The sequence below is a fragment of the Macaca fascicularis genome, chromosome 4 (genome assembly GCF_037993035.2).
Source record: "Macaca fascicularis isolate 582-1 chromosome 4, T2T-MFA8v1.1".
Taxonomy (NCBI): Eukaryota; Metazoa; Chordata; class Mammalia; order Primates; family Cercopithecidae; genus Macaca; species Macaca fascicularis.
Window position 1 is genome coordinate 7,128,101 of NC_088378.1, and position 15,116 is coordinate 7,143,216.

Genomic DNA, 15,116 nt, shown 5'->3' on the forward strand with positions numbered 1-15,116 from the left:
TATCACGGATATGATCTCCATGCATTTTGGATATCATGGATGTTCACATCATGATGTTCATTCTATGACCTCAGCTAGATTATAGATTCCCGGAGTTCAGGACCACATCTGTTTTATTTTCCTGTATTTCCTACAAATCGTACTATCCATCCAAGCATTTTTAAATAAGTAACTGTAGTTAATCTCAAAAGATTGATACTGATGTCATCTTAAGCAACCATATTCTTTTACATTTCAAAATCTCTTGGTACTTCTTCTACTGCAGAAAACTTGGATACATGGATTATTGATTTGACCAACTACAGTATTTCTCAGTGTGTGTGTGTGGGTGTGTGTGTGTGCATGTGTGGGATGGGGTGTGTGTGTGTGGTGTGTGTGGTGTGTGTGTGTGCATGTGTGGGATGGGGTGTGTGTGTGTGGTGTGTGTGTGTGCATGTGTGGGATGGGGTGTGTGTGTGTGGTGTGTGTGCGTGTGTGTGTGCATGTGTGGGATGGGGTGTGTATGTGTGTGTGGTGTGTGTGTGTGGTGTGTGTGTGTGTGTACATGTGTGGGATGGGGTGTGTGTGGTGTGTGTGGTGTGTGTGTGTGCATGTGTGGGGTGGGGTGTGCATGTGTGGTGTGTGTGGTGTGTGTGGTGTGTGTGTGTGCATGTGTGGGTGGTGTGTGTGTGTGGTGTGTGTGTGTGTGTGTGCATGTGTGGGATGGGGTGTGTATGTGTGTGTGGTGTGTGTGTGTGGTGTGTGTGTGTGCGCGCGCATGTGTGGGATGGGGTGTGTATGTGTGTGTGGTGTGTGTGTGTGGTGTGTGTGGGGTGTGTGTGTGTGTGTGCATGTGTGGGGTGGGGTGTGTGTGTGTGGTGTGTGTGGTGTGTGTGTGTGTGTGTGTGCATGTGTGGGATGGGGTGTGTATGTGTGTGTGGTGTGTGTGTGTGGTGTGTGTGGTGTGTGTGTGTGTGTGTGCATGTGTGGGGTGGGGTGTGTGTGTGTTTTAAACTCTAATTCTCCAAGACCTGATCCATTTAGAATGGTGTATTAGCAGTGCAAGCCAAGCACATACAGAAACACATAAAATAATGCTAAAAATTTCCTATCGCAACCAAGAGAAGCCTGTGATAATGATTTTTTAATATTAAGATTGCAGGACTATGTGCAAAATTAAATTTGAAAATATTATTTCCCCTAAAATTGAGCCTAATTCTTTAGTAAGAATGGTCATTCACTTACTTGTTCTGTATTACACGTTTCCTACAGCCTAACTTATTATTTGTAAGTACTTAGAAGCCCATGGGAGCTGTTATTTCTTTCAAGGGTCACAGGAGTTTTGTAGATGGTGTGTTGCAACAAGACTCATAAGAAACACACATTCCATGACATAGCTAAAACTTAGGAACATTAAGAAAAATCAAAAAAGTCTGGAGGAACTCTTGCCCATCTTCCAGAAAATTTCCAACTACTCATCTCAAACATAAGCACCCAGGTTCACCAGCTGAATCTTCACTGTTGTTTCCCTAATGCCCACATTAGTTTGCATTCAATCATAAATGGCAGGTTTAAGAGATTGTAAAAATTTTGGCTCAGCCACAAACCATTGTCTCCAAATTGGACAATGATTGATCCTTTTAGACATCAGCAAAGCGAATCCTGGACTCACACACCCGTATTTACTTGACAGAAGAGAAACCACAGAAGTTGGGAACAAGCGTTGGCTCTGCATTGACAGTCTCCCTAGGGACATGTCCCACTTCCTTCAGAGAGGATTCTTTTTCTGAGATTATGTTGAGGTTACTTTGTAGACAGGAAAATCTCTCAAGACCACACGTTAGGCCATGGAGCGAGGAAGTGGCTACTGAACAGCACAAGGCAGGTAGCAGAATCTTGACTTCAATTTGGTTCTGGTCAGCCAAGGCTGGAAACAACAAATAATTCTCAGTCTTAAACCAACAGCACCATTTTTTATCTCCACATTTATATTTAAAATTCCAATTGCTCATTATACATCTGGAGTCTATACCAGCCTCAGTTTTGGTATTTGATTTTTTCTTACTTTGAAAAAATAAAACTTGAACCTGAAAGGAGAAATATTCCAAAAGACCTAGGTACTTGAAAAATACACTTGAAGTATAATCTATTCCTACTTCCCTTAGCTATACCTACAGTGAGGCAATTTTTTTATCCTCATCTTTTCTTCCCTCCCTTCTTTCTATGCTTTGAAGAACTAAGCTTTACAGAAGATTTGATTGATTCAAGGAACCAAATACAGAAGATACTCTCCCTGCAAAGCCATCTGCTAAGCAGTCAGATTCCCCCAGGCATCTGCTTGTAGCAAACACAACATAACACCTCCAGGCAAATTGCATGACCTAGATGCCAGTAGACGCTGTTCTTGAACCATTCTGTGCCGTGAGGATTTTAATCTTGGCAACCATAAACATGGTTTCTGATTTATTTCAATGTAAAACAATTTTCCTTTTGGTCTGATATGAAGGCTTGCATTCTTTCGACAAATTCACATTCTCCTTCTAGAAAGCTATACCACTCCCCATTGTATGGTAACCTTTCTTTGCCCTTTGCTGGTACTCACTACAAAATATCTTCAAAGGCACTTAAGGAATTTCTTTGACCTAGTACAGAAATATCTCCCCATAATATATAAAAAAGAAAAAAAGACCCCCATTTTGAAACGCCCCATGTTCATCTTTAACTAAAATTCGAGCTTAGAAAAATGTAGCTATAAGCAATACGAAGCCTGTACCGAGGCAATGTTCTCGGTACTGTAAATGTAAAATGTTATTTTACAGAGAGTCAGTCATCTGGCTGTTCTGTATTAATGAATGCCTTCTGTACGTTTCCTGAGATAAAGCTATGATTCACCCAGCAGATGCACACTGAAGTGGTGTGAAGGTCAGAAAACGACAAGGAAAAAACATCCCAAACTTCTCCTTATTTCTGCCCCTCCCACCCTTCTCAACCAGGTAGAGCAAAATAACGCCTTGCATTTTCTGCCGAAACCTGTTCCATCTGAAAAGCTTGCCAGCCGGGATGTGTAAAACGCTGCGGAATGATTAAACATAAATCCTTAAATGGAGAGAGCTGGTTTTTATTAAATATCCTAGAGCAACACTGTCTGCCCACATTTGTGCCCATGTCTGGCTGCGGGCTGATAAACGGGGTGGCTTTAAGATATTACTTATTAGCATGCCTGTATATTTCCACCTCACACAGTCACCCAAGGGTGATTGCTATCTGTTAATTGAATTCTGTGCCAGCAACTGTGTCTTTTGTGTGCTTGCCATTATAATTTCAAGGATTGTAACTTCGTTTCCTATTTATAAATAATAATAAAAATATAAAGTGACATATTTATACATTCTTGTGTGTACATGTATGTATGTGTTTATATGTGTATTTATGTGCGTGTGTTTATATGGGTGTTTATCTGTGTGTGTGTTTATATATAGAGAGAGAGTCACTTAAAGTCACTGCATATTACAGAAAAGACACAATTTAATAAGCCATGCCAAACATTTCTATATAGAAACACACGCATCCAACCACTTGACAGTTTTCTGCTATGGAGCATGGCTGGTGAATCTACAAAATAGAAGCAGGCATTTTTATTTTTTGCACAATAATCAAAACTGACATGATGGGCCGAATACTCAGTGAAGAGTTATGAAACTGTTCATTTAGAAACCTGTCTTTTTCCATAGCTTATAAGAATACGCCACAGTGATTTGGTGAGCCCTCCTTGGTTTCAGAACGTCTGTATCAGAATCAGGTGTCGTATGTAATGAAGCTCCAGGGAAAGACCTGGCTCCAGGTCAGGATGGTATCCTGTCCCCTGCAGCGAGCAGAAGGAGGGGAGGCTGGGGCCAGAGGACGCCTCCCATATAGCCAAGGGTTTTGTATTAATAGTGCCGACAGGACCCCCATGTCCTCTCATAGAAAGTGGATCATTTGCTCCAATGTTCTAAGACTCAGACAATTCCCTAAAGCATGGGGAAAATTTTAAGTCCCCCTGTAGCTAAGTCATATATCTGATAAAATATGCTCGGTGAGTCATTGGTAAGGAAAAAGCTACTGACTTCCTGAGACAACTAATGCAGGAAAAGTTTCCCAGACATCATTGCTAACAGCCCAAATGGCTTTCACCCAGAGCACACAGCTCCTACTTCCCAGCTCACGGAAGACGGAAAGAATGGTTTCTATGGTTTAGATACTGCAGGGATTTGTGGGTGAAACTTGGTTATTCTAACTACTCACCACCTTCAGTAGCGGCTTATGCACTCATGGCCCCTAATTCTAGGTGAAACTTTCCCTCTTAGAGGCCCCAAGGAATGTGGTAAAGCACGACAGACTCCCGTGTTAAATACATCACGAGTGTAGCGTGTTCATGGGATTTCTGGTATCTCAGAATAGCTGGACTAAAATTACCATGTATCATTACTTCTAAACTGAACGAACAATGATTAATCAAATGAATGGGCACAATTTTCTTAGGACTCTAATTAGATCTGAGATGGTGTCTAATTTTTTAGGAACTGCTACTCCAATCCCTTGGGTATGCATTCGTCTAGACCACCCTTGATAGCCCAGGTCCTGAGAGCCACAGCAGCATAGATGAAGCCTTGTCTTTCTCAGCCCCACCAGGCCAAGCATTCTCTCTCCTCAACTCTGAGGATCCCTGGGATGTCAAGCAGACCTGTGACTATATAGAGCTGTTCATCCCTCCCAGAGTGAAGGATCCTGGACACAGAATGACTCACAGTATACTGTGTTCCTTCCCTATAACGTAAAACAAATATTCCTTTCCATTACAGTAGGTGATGTTTTAGGTAATGGGGCAAATACAATCTATTTTTTTTTCCACTCAATTTAATTAAAAGTCATATTCTACTTCATAATGCCTGACTTTCAAACGACAGAAAAGGCAAAAATTAGAAGACCCTTTGCTGCCTGAAAATAAAAAGAAAGAGAGCTTACAAGCCGGGCGCGGTGGCTCAAGACTGTAATCCCAGCACTTTGGGAGGCCGAGGCGGGCGGATCACGAGGTCAGGAGATCGAGACCATCCTGACTAACACGGTGAAACCCCGTCTCTACTAAAAAATACAAAAAATTAGCCGGGCGTGGTGGCAGGCGCCTGTAGTTCCAGCTACTCAGGAGGCTGAGGCAGGAGAATGGCGTGAACCCAGGAGGGGGAGCTTGCAGTGAGCTGAGAACTGGCCACTGCACTCCAGCCTGGACGGCAGAGTGAGACTCTGTCTCAAAAAAAAAAAAAAAAATTAAAATAGAAAAAAAAGAAAGAGAGCTTACAGTCAAGCATACAATAGTGTCTGGGAGAGAGGGTGAGGTAGAAGTGAAGAAGAAACAGGAAGACAAGTATACCAAAAAAAAAAAAGCATGTATGATGTTTTTTATTTAAAAAGTACTAATGATGTTGAAAGAAGGAGACCACAACATGCCTGGTGTTGAAAGGATGGTACAGAATTCATGAAGAGATGATATCAAGGATTTATCCTGAAAAATATTTAGGGTTTTAAAATTGATAAACAGTATAGGCCAGACCCTCCAGGCTCTAAAACAACAAGAAAACAGACAAGGGAACAAAGGGCAGGTGCATTTTGAGTGCGCCAAGCTGCTAGTTTGACTGCAGCATACACATAGGAAGAGAGAGTGAGCACATCTTGAAATGGAGGAAGGGCCATGGGGCAGCAACCTCACCGAGGAGGGGCTGAGGGGACTAACCCAATAAGAGACAGGGAGCCCCTAACAGTTGTTGGGCAACAGAAGGCTATGACAACAAAAGTGCTTTAAGAATAGTGGTCTATAATCCCAGCACTTTGGGGGATTGAGATGGGAGGATCTCCTGAGGTCAGGAGTTCAAGATCAGCCTGGCCAACATGGTGAAATTCCATCTCTATGAAAAATACAAAAATCAGCTGGGCGTTGTGGCAGGTGCCTGTAATCCCAGGTACTCAGGAGGCTGAGGCAGAAGAATTGCATGAACCCAGGAAGCAGAGGTTGCAGTGAGGCAAGATCAGGCCATTGCATTCCAGCCTGGATGACAGAGTGAGACTGTCTCAAAAAGAAAAAAAAAAAAAAAAACATAAAACAAAAAAATAAAAAGAATAGTAGTCAGTAGTCTACAAATTGTGAAGGATGGGTTGGAGTTGAGACAGAGGGAAGACAGAATTACAAGCATGGACCATCAGAACAGAAACAGGGCTATGCCCGTTCACTATGGCCACAGTAGTGCTAGCGAGCAAACAGCCACAGCATTCCAGCAGCCAACAACATCACCTTCAGATCTGGTGGCTGGCTGGGGTTTGCCTGATCCAGGCTTCCATGTGGCTTACATCACTCTCCTAGGATCAGTGGGTTAGCCCTGGTGTGCTTTTCTTCTGGCGACATATTTCTCCTTTTTTTTTTGAGGCGGAGTATTGCTCTGTCGCCCAGGCTGGAGTGCAGTGGCACTATCTCGGCTCACTGCAAGATCCATCTCCCGGGTTCATGCCATTCTCCTGCCTCAGCCTACCGAGTAGCTGGGATTATAGGCACTCGCTACCGCGCCCAGCTAATTTTTTGTATTTTCAGTAGAGACGGGGTTTCACTGTGTTAGTCAGGATAGTCTCGATCTCCTGACCTCGTGATCCGCATGCCTCGGCCTCCCAAAGTGCTGGGATTACAGGTGTGAGCCACTGTGCCCGGCCTCTCCTAATTCTTAAACAATACAGAGACCTAGATGAGGTGCCAGAGGTCATCAACGTGACTCAAGTTTATTGCTGTTCATTGTGTTTGAGTTTCAGCACAACTGGAATATTCAAATCAAGAACACAGGAGAGTTAAAGTTAAATGTTAGTTTGTTATTATAACTATAATGTCAAATATGCTTAATAATGCATGAAATTTTCTCATAGAAAATATCAGCTATGAACAGGTAAGTCTACCCTAGAAGACAGACTATGACAAAAAGAAAAAGCACAGGAAGGAGGGGAAGATTTACCATTTTAAAAGTAGGACACTTACCTCCTCTTCTCCCACAATAGAGCATAACTAGAACCACCATTTTGGGGACATTTGCTAGGTAGATGTTTTACATATATCATCTCACTCACATAGCTAGCTTTTCTAATAAACTACTAATGATGTTTATGACTCCCCTGAGCAAAATATCCCTCAAGAAAGAGGGATATTTCTTGGCCACCGGTACATTTATACTTTCCCTCACTGCCTCTTCACGCCTTTCTTTTCCACATATCTTTTCTAGAGTTGGCTTAGAATAGGAGCTGCCATTTTCACTACTTTCTGTGGTTTCTACTTTTTAATTTTTGTTATTGTCATAGTTTAGCCAAAAGACTTAGAGAATATTAGAATGTTAGAACTTAAAAGAACTCAGGAGCTCTTGTTGTGTTAGTAAGAGAACAAGGTTAACAGAGGCGGAGTGAGTTGTGCAAACTGTGGATGAGAACCCCAGTTTCCTGGGGTCTGGGTCTAGCACCGGACACATGAGCTTTTCCTCTGGCCACAGTGATTCTAGTGGCCCCCAGATCACCACGTGTCCAGGCCCCATCTGATTCTGACTCAGGGATGGACTTCCCAAAGCTGATGTCATTCTGTGGCAGGGCTAAGCATGTCAATAGATCCAAAACAAAAGTGGGCAATTCTCAAAGAACGAGCGATATAAACCCTACTTACCTAAATACAGGATTGGAAATGAGCTGCAAACCAAGGCACTGGGCTTAGCTTCCTGGGACTGTTGCTGGCTTTGGGGAAGTCAGTGAGGCCAAACCAAACCTAGACCCAACACTGAAATGGCACAAAACACAGTGCACAGCCCATAAAGTCACGACGATTAACTTCTCTACTGCCAAAGGCTCCACTGCCCAGTGGAAAATGGGAGCTGTCCCAGCCAGAAGGTAAGCAAAACAAAGGCTGCTTACCCAAAAATCTGTCATCATCAATATTAGGGTCCAGTAGAATGAACTAATCATATCTATTCCAAATAGGAGCATTATTTTTTAACATTCGAAAGTTAAATGTGATTTTTTTGGACTTTAATATTTATGTGTTATTTACTGAATATAAAATATAGCAGTGAACATTAAGATATCATCTTAATTCAGTGATTAAGTAGAAGTTTCCATGAAAATAAATATCCAAGTATTTTCTACATATTTACATAATGAGCTATTTAAATGCAAGGGATTCTAACATATGTAAATAATTGCAAATAGCATATGTGTGGAAATCCAAAGCAACAATGTCCACTGTTACTTGTAATATGCAATTCATGATTTCGCCAAAGCATATTTCTAAGCTTTTATGCAGTAAATAACTATATACTATACTCATAAGCATAATACATTTTTCAGAGCAATTAGAAATCAGTAACGTGAAGGAGTAAAAATGTAGTATGACAGTGTTGAAAAGTTATTGCATCAATTATAAAATTTTTTTCTTGAATTATAGTACATAACAACCAGAGGAATATATTTTAAAATTATCAAGAGCAATTCTTTTATAACAAAGCCAATAGGAAGTGATTTTACACTTTTTAAGCAAATTCTGACAAATCAGGTAATGCATACTTTTTGTTCGGAAAGTGTCCAAATCATATTTCTTTTTTTTTTTTTTTTTTTTTTTTTGAGACGGAGTCTCACTCTGTCGCCCAGGCTGGAGTGCAGTGGCCGGATCTCAGCTCACTGCAAGCTCCGCCTCCCGGGTTCACGCCATTCTCCTGCCTCAGCCTCCCGAGTATCTGGGACTACAGGCGCCCGCCACCTCGCCCAGATAGTTTTTTTGTATTTTTTAGTAGAGACGGGGTTTCACCGCGTTAGCCAGGATGGTCTCGATCTCCTGACCTCGTGATCCGCCCGCCTCGGCCTCCCAAAGTGCTGGGATTACAGGCTTGAGCCACCGCGCCCGCGCCCAAATCTTATTTCAATTCTCCATAGTGGTGACGTGTCTTTAACCAACCAATAAAAATGTGTACTCTCAAAATACTTATTAAAATCAAGTTTGCACAACCAGCTCAGTGGTGCAGCTTAAACGGAATTAGTTCATCTTTCTGTATATTTCAACTTTGTTCCATCCTTCCTTTTTCTCTAGTCTTTTTTCTAGAAGTGAAGATGGGAGCATAAAGAGGCGAAGATAGTCAGAGTGAGTGCTTTCTGCTTTTGATAAGCAGTCAGGCTTTACCCAACAAGGAGAGAAACAGAATAAACTACACTTTGTTTCTGCCTCATGCTAATTACTGCTCTAGGAAAACCACTTTTGAAACCACAAATAGCTGAGATCAGTTAGCTCCCAGCTACTGGATAACATGGCCACTGTTGTCAGTGGCAGGGATGCCAGCAAACTTGGTCAGAGGGAAATATTTGATCTGTGCCTACACTGCTTCCCTTCCTCCTTCTTTGATTGAAGATGACCTTAAATAGCCAAACTCCTGTACAGAATGCTGCATGATGGCTTATTCCAGTTGCTGAGCCACGATAATACAACATTCCAAATGCCAAAAGAAAATTAAAATTATAACTGACCTTGATATTTTTCATTACTTCCCAACACTCTTCTTATTCAAGGATCTGAGTATTTGAAAATTGGTTTTCCTATTAAAAAAAAAAAACTTTTGTGACTTTAAATTAATCAAAAGCAGTGGGGCTTCATCTATTACATAGTCCTGAGCATTTCACATGGTGCAAATGCCACACTAGGGGTTAGGGAAGAAGGTGCCTTACTTTGTATGAGAAGTGTGAGCCCCTAGAAACAGTGGCATCAGACAGGACAGAGGACATGGTCAATCAGAATTTTAGAGTGTGCTCCACTTAAAAGATGGCAGATCTATAAAATCCAATGATTTAAAACTAGACATGGGCTGGGCGCAGTGGCTTACGCCTGTAATCCCAGCATTTTGGGAGGCTGAGGCAGGCAGATCACGAGGTCAAGAGATCGAGACCATCTTGGCCAACATGGTGAAACCCTGTCTCTACTAAAAACACAAAAATTAGCTGGGCATGGTGGCATGCACCTGTAGTCCCAGCTACTTGGGAGGTTTGGGCAGGAGAATTGCTTGAACCCGGGAGGCAGAGGTTGCAGTGAGCCAAGATTGCACCACTGCACTCCGGCCTGGCAACAGAGCGAGACTCCATCTCAAAAAAAAGAAACTAGATATGTGTGTGTATGTATGTACATATATATGTAATATATATAAATACAAACACATATACACATCTAGATATATAGAGATATATACGCACACAAGAATATGAATGTAAATATGAATCTGAGTGGGAGGGTTCCTATGCGCTGTTTACAGCTCTCAATGTTAAGAAGAACATTCTGAGACTACAAGTACCTCACCTGTGTAAATTGAAGAGTGTCTTTCTTTTTTTTTCTTTTTCTTTTTTTTTTTTTTGAGACAAGGTCTTGCTCTGTCGCCCAGGCTGGAGTGCAGTGGTGCAATCTTAGCTCACTGCAACCTGCCCCTCCCAGGTTCAAGGGATCCTTCCACCTCGGCCTCCCAAGGACCTGGGATCACAGGTGCAGACCACCACACCTGGGTACTTTTTGTAGATATGAGGTTTTGCCACATTGCCCAGGCTGGTCTCAAACTCCTGGACTCAAGCGATCTGCCCGCCTCTGCCTCCCAAACCACTGACTTACAGGCAGGAGCCGCCACACCCGGTTAAAGAGTGTCTTTTATATAGAGTCCTCCTGTGAGGGTTACCTGAGGGGAAGATAACATAATTAACAGGGTCTATTCTCTCATTATGGACTTTAACATCTCAGCCATTTAACTGACTGAAACAGATGAAAGTAGACATTTTCTTGGACACGCAATGTTTTTTGTTCTGTAAATTAAAATGACAATGGCACATCATTTTCCATTAAATTTTTTAGAAAATGTAAATTAGCAATCAAAGACAAAATACAAAAGTAGCACACAAAAGGCATCAAAAACTTTTCAAGAGACTTAAAAAAAAATGTGAAAACGAAAACAAGTCGCTGCAAGAGTCACTTCTTCCAGCAGATACAATATTTTCACAGCAATCTCTTTCCATAGGAAGCTAGGAGCTTTTGACAGGCTCATTTGCACCAGTCTGTATCCAAGTAAGTCATTTGTCACATCTGAGTGCATGGATTTTGTTCTGGGCCCATAAACCCCGGGCAAGGTTCGCTTTCTTTTTCATTCAAGTTCTTCCCCACTGGATTTTTTCCTTTCCTTGCAAAGTAATTTTATACTGCTGCTGGTGTTGGCAACAATATATTAAAAGTCAAATTTATGTCAACATCCGTAGATTGACTATCAGATGTTGCTATTAACACTGACATCAAAATCATTAAGAAATTTCCATCATGTAAATTAATTATCAGAATTGTATTGGCATGAATACATAATGGCATTATTCATGCAAATAATTAAAAACATGCCTCCTGAAAACAAATTATAATAATGGAATAAAATGTCATTATTGCAGCTTCTTGACAATCCATTAGGCTTGGTTTTAGGCATGTATGATTTCCAGATTATCATAAAGAAGGAGAACTAAATGAGGTCATGTTATCAATGTCGTCGATGCCACAGTGCAGACTCTCTGAGAATAAGATCACTGTGGGAAGGGTCGCTGCGAGGCCCAGGCTGCCCTTTTTGGGCCACCCCTTTATTCTACATGATCTCCACAATTATTATTGAAAAGAAGATAGGTTATTTTCTTGTTGCCAATTTCAAGTCTCGAAGGACCTCTCACATAAAAAGGTTGCGGTGATTAAAACACTAGTGTTATTAGAGAACACAGCAGAAAAAAAAAAAATTAACCTGAGTTCACACAGGTTGCATCTTGCCACTCCTCAAAAATGTAATTACTACCCGTCAGTCAGTGCAGAAGAGAGTTTGATTATGGAGCTCACGGATGTCTGCAAACTTCCTCAGTAAGAGCTAGACATGGCAACGACAGAATTTAGCTTCCTTTGGGGGATAAAACACCTAACCCTGTTGAATGAACATGGCTAGCAACTTGCACAGCAGAGCACTTAGTTCAGTGGTAGCTCCCATTAATGAATCATATTGAAAACAGGCTAAACGAGCATAAAACAATGAAATCAACAGCAAATAGAGTAAGGAGAGCCTATTTGTACCTCTCTGTCTTTCAGCCACATACTTTCTGAATCTGTCTACAGTGGAACTATGGAATCCCATTCAAATCCCATTCAAATCCACTTACAATAAAATTGGGGTTCTAATTCAGAGAAAACAAGTAAAAATTCATAAACATGAGTTGCAGCTAAATCTTACAAAAATAGAAGATAGACTCATTGAAAATATATAGTGTTATCTATATCATCAGAATAAGTTGCAGTGGTTGACGGAAAAAAAGGAAGTTGTATCAGTTCCCTAGAAAGTTGCTTTTCTAGAAAATAGAGAACTAATGCTTGATGGAGTTTGCTTAGCCAAGCATCAATGTTTTTGTCCGTGCTTGGAAATCCACGCCCTGTTATTGTTCCTCTGTCAGCAGAAAGATCAAACCTGCACCCTTAACTTTACACTGAATTAATAAGACAATGTATTAAGCATATCATTGATAATACCTGGTGTGTTGCAAGTATTGTTTTTGTAAAGCCCTCATTTGTGCATAACTCACACAAAGTATTCCAATTTAAAAATACCATGCTTGATCTGGTACAGTGGCTCACACCTGTAATCCCAGTACTTGGGAAGTTGAGGCAGGAGGATGGCTTGAGCTCAGGAGTTTGAAACCAGCCTTGGCAACATGGAAAAACCCAGTCTCTACAAAAGATACAAAAATTAGCTGGATGTGGTGGCATGCACCTGTAGTCCCAGCTGCTCAGGAGGCTGAGGTGGGAGGACTAATTGAGCCTCAGAGATGGAGGCTGCAGTGAGCCAAGATAGCACCACTGCACTCCAGCCTGGGTGACAGAGCAAGACCCCATCTTAAAAAATCAAATGAATAAAAATAAATAAATAAAAATAAAAATAGCATGCTTTACAAAACAAAACTAAAATTTATTTAAATTAATGCCTTTCATAGTTTGTTCTTCAGAAGGATCATCTATGAACCACAACTGGGATTTGTCATGCAAATCAAACAGGAATCAACAAAAGACTGAGTTTTTCATTAGGAAGGGAAGACACAGACCAAGCCTGTTGGTGATGATACGGAAATGTTGGCAAGGCTCTCAAGATGGGCAGCCTCTTAAAGTTAAAAATATTATTTACCAAATGCGTAATAAAGAAATACAAACTACATCTTGTTTACAACTGGAAAAATCTATTCTAACAACACAGTCATAAGAGTTTATTCCTGTAACTCTGGAAACCTTGGAAAAGTCGGAGCATTAATGATGACGATTAACTCTAAGAATTAGAATGTCTTCCCCAAGAAGTTACTTTCCACCAAAAATTATTATGCATTAAAATTTCCCTGAAAAAAATATTTTCTCTGAAATATAAAGTCTTCTCTTACTCTGACAGTACTAACTGTGCTCTGTTTTAAGAAAATCAGTTTTAATAGCATCTACAAACATGTATATGTATATATGTATTTGTCTTCCCATTTAGCAGGCATTATTTTTCAGTTTGAGCAAAAAAAGTAAATGCCTTATTACTATTTTATGATTCTGCATAACCCTAAATCCCAGTAACAGCCACCAGCCCTTTGCAACATTCCATTTGCAAGGCTGAAGACCAGATTCTCATGGTAATGGAAAGGTAACTTTTCCTCCTTCTGCTCCCGACATCGTCTACTCTCTCTCTGAAAAGTCAGAAAGACAACGCGGGTGATGATTGTGAGCAATGAACGGGCTTTGTCCAATTCACTCCTAAGAAGATGGAGGTCAGGGTCCAATGTGTAACACGCCTGTTACATGTGAGGCGTGAGCACCACACAAGAGAATGGACAAATAGGCTGACAGAACAGGGCAAACAGGGACAGAGTAGATTCCTCCCTATGTACGCCACACATCAGGAGTCCAGGAGAGCGAATCACCCAAGGTCAGGGCCCCACTCTAACACTGGCCATAAGGCAGAGATAAGAGGACACCTGGCCCTGAGCCAGATCAGCTGAGAGGTCCACACAAGACTAGCATGAGCAGGAGCAAGCCCAGGCCCCAGGTAGTGGGCCAGGCAGGAACACAGCAGAGAGCTGGCCCCATCAACCTGGGGGCAGCCAGACCTGCTCTGTAGGGCTCAGGGCCCTCACAGGGTAGAAGAGACCTGGGACAGGCATCCAACTCAGGCCAAAAGGAGCAGGCAGTAGCTTGGCCATCCAGAGAGATAGAAAATAAATGCAGACCAGAGGAGAGTCTTGGGCTTCTGAAGCTTCCACAGCAGGTCAAGGCCAAATCCATCCACTGTAAAATCTGCTGGGCAGCAGAGGCCTGGAGTGCTGGTGGCCTGCTTGCCTCTAATTAGCTGGGGCAGAGGAGCATCGAAGTCTGCAAACAGCAGATTGTTCCTGCCCACACTGAGAACAGAGCGAGAGCAGGAGCAAGAGCTGATAAGTTTGGGTTTGTGTGACTCACTGTACAGGCCAGCCAATTAATCCTTGGCCATTTGCCTGAAAACTGGATGGTGTCCACCTATGAGCAGCGGTTCTGTTAATTGGCATGTTGTCTCAGGGTGATGCTCCCCCAGGGCGCAGTGCCCCAAGAAAGTAGAACATGCACTTATCCATACCAGCCAGCCATTTTCTCTCCATAAACACATGACTCCTTTTAAAAATACTTGAGTCAATATTTACAGTGATTCCTGATTGAATGCACTCCGAGATAGGCTTCTTTCAAACAGACAAAACTGAAGCTTACTCCCTCCTGACTTTCTCCTTCGACAGTTAACCCTGGATGGAACAAACGCAGATACTTCTTAACGACACCAAAGCCCTTGGGTAAAAATACATTTTTGATAAATTACAATTTGATGGTAACCACCCAAGTTCCCACCAGAATTAATCAATATTACATTTAGTCTTATTTGCTTTTAGACTCTTTTTCCTGTGTCTGTGCTTCAAAAAATAAATTAGTAATATATTCATATAGCCCCCACTTCAAAAAAAAGACAATTACAGGAAAAGGCCACTTCCCTCTTTCACTACCCAAGTCC